Raw genomic sequence first — 8,830 nt, forward strand, 5'->3', positions numbered from 1 at the left:
GGAGCTACATTTCCCAGGTGTCTAGGGATGTGTGGGCTAGGTGGGTTAGCCATGGGAAATGCAGAGTGATAGGGAGGAGCTGGGTGGAAAGTTCTTTGGTGGGTAGGGCCAAATGAGATGTTAAACTGAGTCTCCATTGGGCCCTCTCAGTGCATGTTAGGATCCCACGGCTCTGTTTTGTAAATGTCAAGTCCTTCTCGATGTCCTGGTCAATATTTCTCCCTTAAAGAATATGTAAAAAAAAATTGATGTGGTCATCAACATTGCTGTTTGTGGGAACCTGCTGTGCGCAAACTGCCCGATGTCTTTCCAAGAGAAGTAAGTTGTTGGTTATAAAGCATCTTGGATTCTGGGCTTTGGTACGTCGGTTACCAGTGAGAAATTTCTCAATCAAATGGATTGTGAGGAGTGGGATCCATGATGAAAGGAAAAATCATTGGGGCTAAATCTAAAGGTGGCTAAACCAATGGTCTTTTAAGGGACTGTGGGAGTTCATCCCAAAGGTAAAACACTGAGTGAATCTGTATTGGAAGACTGGAAGTAACATGATCCTGTATCTGGCCCCGGGCTGCTAAGTCTTTGATCTGCACGTATTACCCTACGTTGTCCTTTTAATACTGTTTAGTCAACTGGGCTCTGCAGAGGTGTCAGTGGATTTTTCAGGACCCCTCCTATGTAAGCAGTGAAGACCCCTTACAAAGATCTGCTGAACAACAGTGTTCCCTTTGTATCCCTTGGTATAAATAAGATTATATGATAAAGATGGATATTTAAAAATAAGTTTGCAATCTGGATATGCCAGTTGCACATGATCATTCATAAAGATACCTTCACTTTCTAATTTCCTGCCTTAGGAGAGAGTGTGAAAAGTGTTAAATATTGTTGATGTGAATATAACTTACTTGTCCATATATTTTTGGGAAAAAATCATATTAGGCTTTAAAGCAGTGTGGAATCCAGTGGTTGGCAAAAGCAGTACACAAAAGAACACATTTTTATATGTGGAATCCTTCACGGATATCCTGAGAGTTAAAAGCTGCAAGCATTCAAGAACTGAGCAACCAGTGTTGAAGGACATCTTTGCATGGGGCTAGACAGATGGTTTAGCTCTAATATGATAGTCATACCAGGAGGGGGAGCTGCTGTGCTGCACTAGAGTATCCCAGTTGAATCTGCATCAAAATTCGGTTGTAATGTTGTATAAGGTAATGGTTCTGAAAGTGTTAATGTCTGTGTTACGTTGAGCTCTGCTGCTTGTACTCATGTCACATAGTCTGTGGGTGGAGACAGTGAGTTAAACCCAAGCTTTTGGGAAATAGCAGATGTATCTCCCAGTTTCGTACTAACATTCTGACAAAGAGTCATTGGACTTGAGGCATTGACTCTGATTCTCTCTTTATGGATGATGTCAGACCTTCTGGGCTTCTTCAGCACTTGCTGTTGTTGTTTCAGATTCCAGCTTTTGCATTTCTTTGTTTTATTGTCCAAGTAATGATATCTGACCAAATATAGTTGTACTTATCACTCATGCAATAAACCTTCCTCTTATCTAAGAACAGGGCCTGTTCTGTAGATGTACAAGGTTCTCTAACACTAATCACTAGACAGACCCAGACAAAGCAAAGTTGATGGCAGTGAACTATGTCAAACATCCCTTATCCAGTATCTCACAGCGGAAGATGTGGCAAATACCAAGAGTGATTAAAGGGGAAAATAGCACTGGTTCAGAGCTCTTCTTTAAAAATTTTACATAGGATAGTTGTTCACAAGGCCAACATTAGCTGGCTGTTCCACTTGCATCTTGAACTGATAGGGACTGATAAGGACAGTTAAGAGTCAATGATATGGCAATGGGTCTGGAATCACATGTAGGTCAAACCAATTAAGAATGGCAGATTTCCTTCCCGAAAGGATGTTAGTGAAGCAGATGAGTTTTTATGATTAACAGTGGTCATCATTAGACTATGTTTTAATTCCAGGTTTTATTGAGTACAAATGTTACCATCTCCCATAGCGGCCTTTGGTTGTATGTGCACAGAACATTAGGCTGAGGCTCTGCATCAGCAACCCAATGGCGTTTACACAATGCTGTACACCTCCGTTGTGGATATCCTGCATGTTAAGTGGACCTTGAAGCTTGCACTGGATGATGTTTTTCTCATTAATATTTTTAACCTTTTCTCCTTATTAACTCCTTTAAAGTATTTAAACTTCAGTCTTGACCTGTCCCAGGTTCATGTTCAAGGTTTGTCACATTTGCTACTCACAGTATGGTATCTAATTATTAGCCCCCCACCCCCGTGCCTGGGTCCTTAATTACAGATTATTGTTTTAACTTGTATCCAGACCTGTTCCCTTATCATCCCTGCACTGTCTAACCTACATTGGATCCCAGTCAAGCATCAGCTTGGTTTTACATTTTTTTGTCCTTGTCTCTCCATGAATTTATCTCTAATCTCTTACAATCATACAAACCTCTGAGATAACTGCACACCACTAAATCTGTCCCCTTGTTATAGTAGCTTCACCATTAGTGGCCACGCCTATACTTGCCTTGACACCAAGCTCTGGAATTCCCTCACATCCCCTCTCCACCACACTTTTGCCTTTTGAGACATTTCTTAAAGTCTACTCTTTGAACATGTGTCAAGTTGTTTGGCCTACTATCTCCTTATATGGTATTTTATATCACAATGCTCTTGTAAAATGCATTGGGAAGATACATTAAAAAGGTGCAATATAGATCATAGAATCCCCACAGTGCAACTCATTGAGCCCAGGCTGCCCCTCAGAAGAGCATTTCACCCAGATCCAACCCTTCCTTTGTAACCCTTCCTTTCACATGGCTAATCTACCTAGCCTGTATATCCCTGGACACAATGTGGAATTTGCCATGGCCAATACACCTAACCTGCACATCTTCAGACTGTGGGAGGAAATCGCAGACGTGCGGAGAACGTGTAAGCTCCACACAGACAGTCACCCGAGGCAGGAATTGAACCCAGGTCCCTGGTGCTGTGAGGCAGCAGTGCTAACCACTGTACTGCCCTAGATAGATATATATTGTCATGGGAGGAATTAATATTAGCTTGATTAACATTAGTCTGTCAGTGCTGCTCACATATCCCTTTCTTATCTCGTTGCACACATTCAATAGCCAGGAATGATAATAGCTTTGCTCACAAGACATCCTTGCAGCCCAATCATCTTACTGCACAGCTTTTCTGCCCACTGTTGGAAAAAGCTGAGGGAAAAAGCAAGGGAAAATGTAAAGGAGTCGACATTAGTTATCAAAGTTACACTGCAACATGATTAAAGACTTAGCAATAAATGTTGACAATCTGGCATAATTTGACATTCTGAGTTTTTCTCACACGCAGGAGGGGGCTGAGGGGTGATAATATTATTGGCATCCAGGGAAAGGAAGACCAGAAGTGTCTAATGGTCATATTTGAATTTTGAAAATGTTTGACAAGTTTGAAATAGAAGAGATATTTCTTCTGCAAGATTCCAAATGAGGAGACATCCACACAACACGGTCACTAATAAATCCAGTGAGAAATTCAGGAGAAATGTCTTTACCCAGAAAGTGGTGAGAAGCTGGAAGTCTATCACAAGGAGTGACAGCAACCAATAAGCTCGGACTTTTCTCTCTGGAGAGAAGGAGGAAGAGAGGTGACCTGATCGAGGTATACAAGATAATGAGAGGAATAGATAGAGTCAATAGCCAGAGACTTTTCCCCAGGGCAGAATTGACTGGTACAAGTGGTCATAGTTTTAAGAGATTAGGGGAAAGGTATAGATGAGACCTCAGAGGTGGGTTCTTTACGCAGACAGTTGTGAATGCATGGATTGCGTTGCCAATGGTGGTAGAGTCATTAGGGACATGTAAGTGATGTCTGGACATGCACATGGATAGCAGTGAGTTGAGGGGTGTGTCGGTTAAGTTATTATATTTTACATTAGAATAAACCTCAGCACACATTGTGGGCCAAAGGGCCTGTCCTGTGCTGTATTTTTCTATGTTCTATGTTCTAATACAGATGCACTTAAGAGGACACTGGATAAGGAGAGAGAAAGACATAGAGGAATTTGCTGAAGCTGGGTGGATCAGTGGGTGGCTAGCACTAGGGACCCAGGTTTGATTCTACCCTCCAGTGACTGCGTGGGTTTCCTCCGGGTGCTCCGGTTTCCTCCCACAGTCCAAAGCTGTGCAGATTAGGTGGATTGGCCATGCTAAATTGCCCATAATGTCCAGGGATGTGCGGGCTAGGTGGATTAGCCATGGGAAATACAGGGTGGTAGGGTAAGGAGTTGAGTCTGGATGGGATGCACTTTGCAGGGTTGTTGTGGACTCAATAGGCTGAATGGTCTGATTCCACATTGTGGGGATTCTGAGACCTTGATGCAGTCCAATGGAAGGAGGCATGTGGGTGCAATGAACAGTAGGAGTCACCAGTTTGGGCTAAATGGCAAGTTTCTGTGCAGTAATGAATCTATCTCTCTCCCTCCCTTTCGTGCTGTCATTCATTTTCTCACTGAATCTATGTATCTTCCAGGGTGGTATGGTAGCTCAGTGGTTAGCACTGCTGCCTCACAGCACTAGGGTCCCAGGTTCGATTCCATCCTCGGGCGACTGTCTGTGTGGAGTTTGCACATTCTCCTCGCGTCTGCATGGGTTTCCTCCTGGTGCTCTGGTTTCCTCCCACAATCCAAAGATGTGCAGGTTAGGTGAATTGGTCATGCTAAGTTGCCTGTAGTGTTAGGTACATTAGTCAGAGGGTAATGGGTCTGGGTGGGTTAATTTTCGGAGGGTTGGTGTGGACTTGTTGGGGCGAAGGGCCTGTTTCCACACTGTAGGGAATCTAATCTAATCTTCTCTGTCTTCTGATGGTGTCACTATTTTCTCACTTAATCTGCCCCCTCCCTCCTTCCTTCTCATTCCCTTTCCTTCTCCTTGCCTGTCTTTCTCTTCCTCGCTTTATTTTTCTCTTCCTCTTCCTCATTCCCACTCTCCAAATGCCAACATGATGGAATTGTGTTTGGCTGTTGCAATGCTATCAGGCCCAGATTCCATCAGTAATTGTCCCCGAGCAGACTTCAGATCAGGCTGCAGCTCACAAAATTTAATGTCCTTTCATCTTTACCCAGGCAGTGCTATCATATCCTCCTCGCTCAAGGGATTGACTCTAACAGCCATTGAGCCGTTTGATGTACGGCATCGTTCCCAAGCCTTTAAGATAAACTCAATTGGGTTGTTAAGCTTCAAGAGTTGTCCTTAATCAAAACTTTCAGTTGACATTCTTGTTCTTTTGAGAGTGAATGCAGACTGCAGCCGTGATCAAATTTCAGCAAATGTACAGCTGTAGAGCTGAGGAAAAGCAGTCCAGGTTTTACAATTCCCTACTGTGAGGGTAGGGAGCCTGTCCTGATTCTGTTAACTTCTGAGAGAAAGAAACGAAGAAAATAGGAGCAAGAGGAGGCCGTTCAGCCCTTTGAGCCTGCTCTGCCATTCAGTAAGATCATGGCTGATCATAAAACTCAACAGTCTATTCCTGCTTTTCCCACATATCTTGATCCCTTTAGAACCAAGTGCTATATCCAGTTCCTTCTTAGAATTGGATTGGAATTACCTTTATTGTCACATTTATTCAAATATGTACAAGTCGCCACTTATAGCGCCATCTTAGGTACAAAGGTCCCTGCATATAGCTTCTTGAGTTACAGCTCTTAGAAGAGGTTTTATGAATAAGTTATAAAATGGAGAAAAAATGATTCAAAACAGCAGTCTTCCAATACAGTCCTTGCAGGTAACTGGCTTCCATTCCACACTGGGCTTTGGTATCGTACAATGTTTTGGCCTCAACTGTTTTCCGTGCTAGGGATGACCATAGGAATTCTTGCATTCACATAGCGTCCTTTACGACTTCAGGCTTCAAGTTTAGTCACTGTTGCAATGTGGGCAAGGCATCTACTAATTTTCCCAGAGCAAGCTTCCCATAAACAGCAACGGTCAGACAATGGTCAAACAATAACAGTAGTGAGAACACAAGAGGTCAAAGTTAGGAAAGGGCAGAAAGCTTGGATGTTTGTGGGTTTGGAGGAGGTTAGGAGGTTGGATCAGGATAGCAGAGGCCATGGAGGAATTTGCAGCCAGGACTCCTTAGAACTCTCTTCATCTTCTTCAGACCAGTGATGAATATCAGCCAGGACTCCTTAGAACTCTCTTCATCTTCTTCAGACCAGTGATGTGGGATATTTTAACTTCACCTGAAAGTGCAGATGTGGTCTTTCAATGTCTCATCAAAAATAACATTCCTGGCATTGCAGCCCCTCAGTGCAGAGGAGCGTCAGACCATCATTCCTAGGTTTCTGTGCTCGAATCCCAGAGTGACCCTTGCACCCACAATCTTCTCAGTAAGAAGTGGCAACATGCAACCGAGTGCAAGATGCCCAACACAAAGGGCAGTACCCTCCAGGATATTTTGCCAGACCCTGACATTGACCTACGTTTTAACCTACGTTTGAGTTATAGGGAGAGGCTGGATAGGCTGGGACATTTTTCACTGGAGCGCAGGAGGCTGAGGGGTGACCTTACAGAGGTTCAGAAAATCGTGAGGTGAAGATAAGGTGAATAGCAGGTGTCTTTTCCCAAGGGTGGGGGACTTCAAGACCAGAGGGCATATTTTTAAGGTGAGAGGAGAAAGATTTCAAAAAGACATGAGAGGCAATTTTTTTTTTAACAGAGGGTGGTTTCTGTGTGGAATGAACTTCCAGAGGAAGTGACGGATGTGGGTACAGTCACAATGTTTAAAAGACATTTAGGTAAGTACATGAATAAGAAATGTTTGGAGGGATATGGGCTAAGCACAGGCAGGTGGGACTAGTTTAGTTTGGGATTATGGTCAGACTGGTTGGACCGAAGTGTCTGTTTCCATGCTGTATGACTCTGTGACTCCTGACTCAACTCTGAGAACAATGATTCAGAATCCTGAAATAAAACAAAGAACAGCAGATGCTGAAGAAGTTCAGAAAATGCTGTAAAAACTCGGCAGAATCTGTCGAGAGCGAAAGCAAAGTTAACATTTCCCATTCAGTAATCCTTCTTCAGAGTTGTTCTGAAGAATGATCACTGGATTAGAAACACTGTTACTCTATCTCTCTTCACAGACGCTGCCAGACCTGCTGAGTTTCTCCAGCTATTACTGAACCTCTTTCAGAATCCTGAATGCTATCATATGGATAGACATCTTCAGGGATGCCAACCTGCTGTGGGTTGACCTAGGGTTGCCAGAAATATTAAATCCTGGGGCAACTTCAGAGGAAAATAGAAATTTGTTTCTTCAATCTCTTTTAACACTTGTTTTTGGTAAGAATAGTGGAAATAGAAACAGGGGTGGCTGGCCTGTTCCTTTCAGCTTGCTTCATCACCCGGTTGATCTGACTGTGGTATTAACCAGTGTGCTCTCTAAACTGCACAGGGCAAGAGGCACAACAATCAGTTCTAGAAAAATTAGCAGGAGTACAGTTCTTCTCTGTATTTCCTTGCATCTTTGCCTTTTCCCCTTGACTCACTTGTTGATCAGTTAAACTCTGCCTTAAATATATTCAATGACTCACCATTATTGCTTGTTGGCAAGAGGATTCCTCCTCATCTTTGTCTTAAACAGGAGACTCATTAATGTTAAATTGTACCTCCTAATTCTAGATTTTCTAACATGGAGAAATATTGTCCCATTATCAACCTTATCCAGACCCCTCAGAATGATATCTGTATCAAAAAGATTACCAACTCAAGTGGACATGGGCTCAACCTGCTCAATCTTTCTTCAAATGACAGTCTTTTCAATATATGAGTCAGCTGAGTGACTGAACTGTTTCCAATCCAATTATAGAGTCATAGGGTCACACAGCATGGAAATAGATCCTTCAGTCCAACTCGTCCATGACAACAAGATATCACAATCTGACCTAGTCCCATTTGCCAGCAGTTGGCTCTGTTCGTGTACCCATCCAGATGCAATTTAAATGTTGTATTTGTATCAGTCTCCACCACTTCTCTGGCAGCTCATTTCAGACACGCAGCACCCTCTGTGTGAAAAAGTTGCCCCTCAGGTCCATTTCAAATCTTTTCCCCCTCACCTTAAACCTATGCCCTTTAGTTTTAGACTTCCCACCCTGGGGAAAAGACCTTGTCTATTCACCCTATCCATGTCCTCCACGGTTTGATAAACGTTGATAAGGTCACCCCTCAGCCTCTGACGATCCAGGGTAAAAAGCCCCAGCCTATTCGGCTTCTCCCCTAACTCAAACCCTCCAGTCCCGGCGAAATCCTTGTAAATCTTTTCTGCACCCTCTTAAGTTTAACAACATCCTTTCTATAGAAGGGTGACCAGAATTGCATGCAGTATTCTAAAAGTGGCTTCAACAATGTCCTGTACAGTTACAAATGACCTCCCAACTCCTAAATGTAATGTTCTGACCAATGAAGGCAAGCATGCCAAATGTTTTCTTCACCACCCTGTCTGCCTGCGACTCAACTTTCAAAGAACTATGTACCTGCACCCCCAGGGTCCTACCATTAACTGTAGATGTCCTGCCCTGGTTTGCCTTACCAAAGTGCAACATCTCACATTGATCTAAATTAAACTCCATCTGCTGCTCCTCAGCCCGTTGGCCCATATGATCAAGGTTCTGTTGTACTTTGAGGTAACCTTCTTCACTGTCCATACACCACCTATTTTGGTGTCATCTGTAAACTTACTAACCATACCTCTTATATTCACATCAAAATCATTTATAAAAATGACAAAAAGCATTGGACCCAGCA

The sequence above is a fragment of the Chiloscyllium plagiosum genome, unplaced genomic scaffold, assembly GCF_037043375.1.
Source record: "Chiloscyllium plagiosum isolate Xiang-an unplaced genomic scaffold, Cpla_swu_hap1 HiC_scaffold_43, whole genome shotgun sequence".
Taxonomy (NCBI): Eukaryota; Metazoa; Chordata; class Chondrichthyes; order Orectolobiformes; family Hemiscylliidae; genus Chiloscyllium; species Chiloscyllium plagiosum.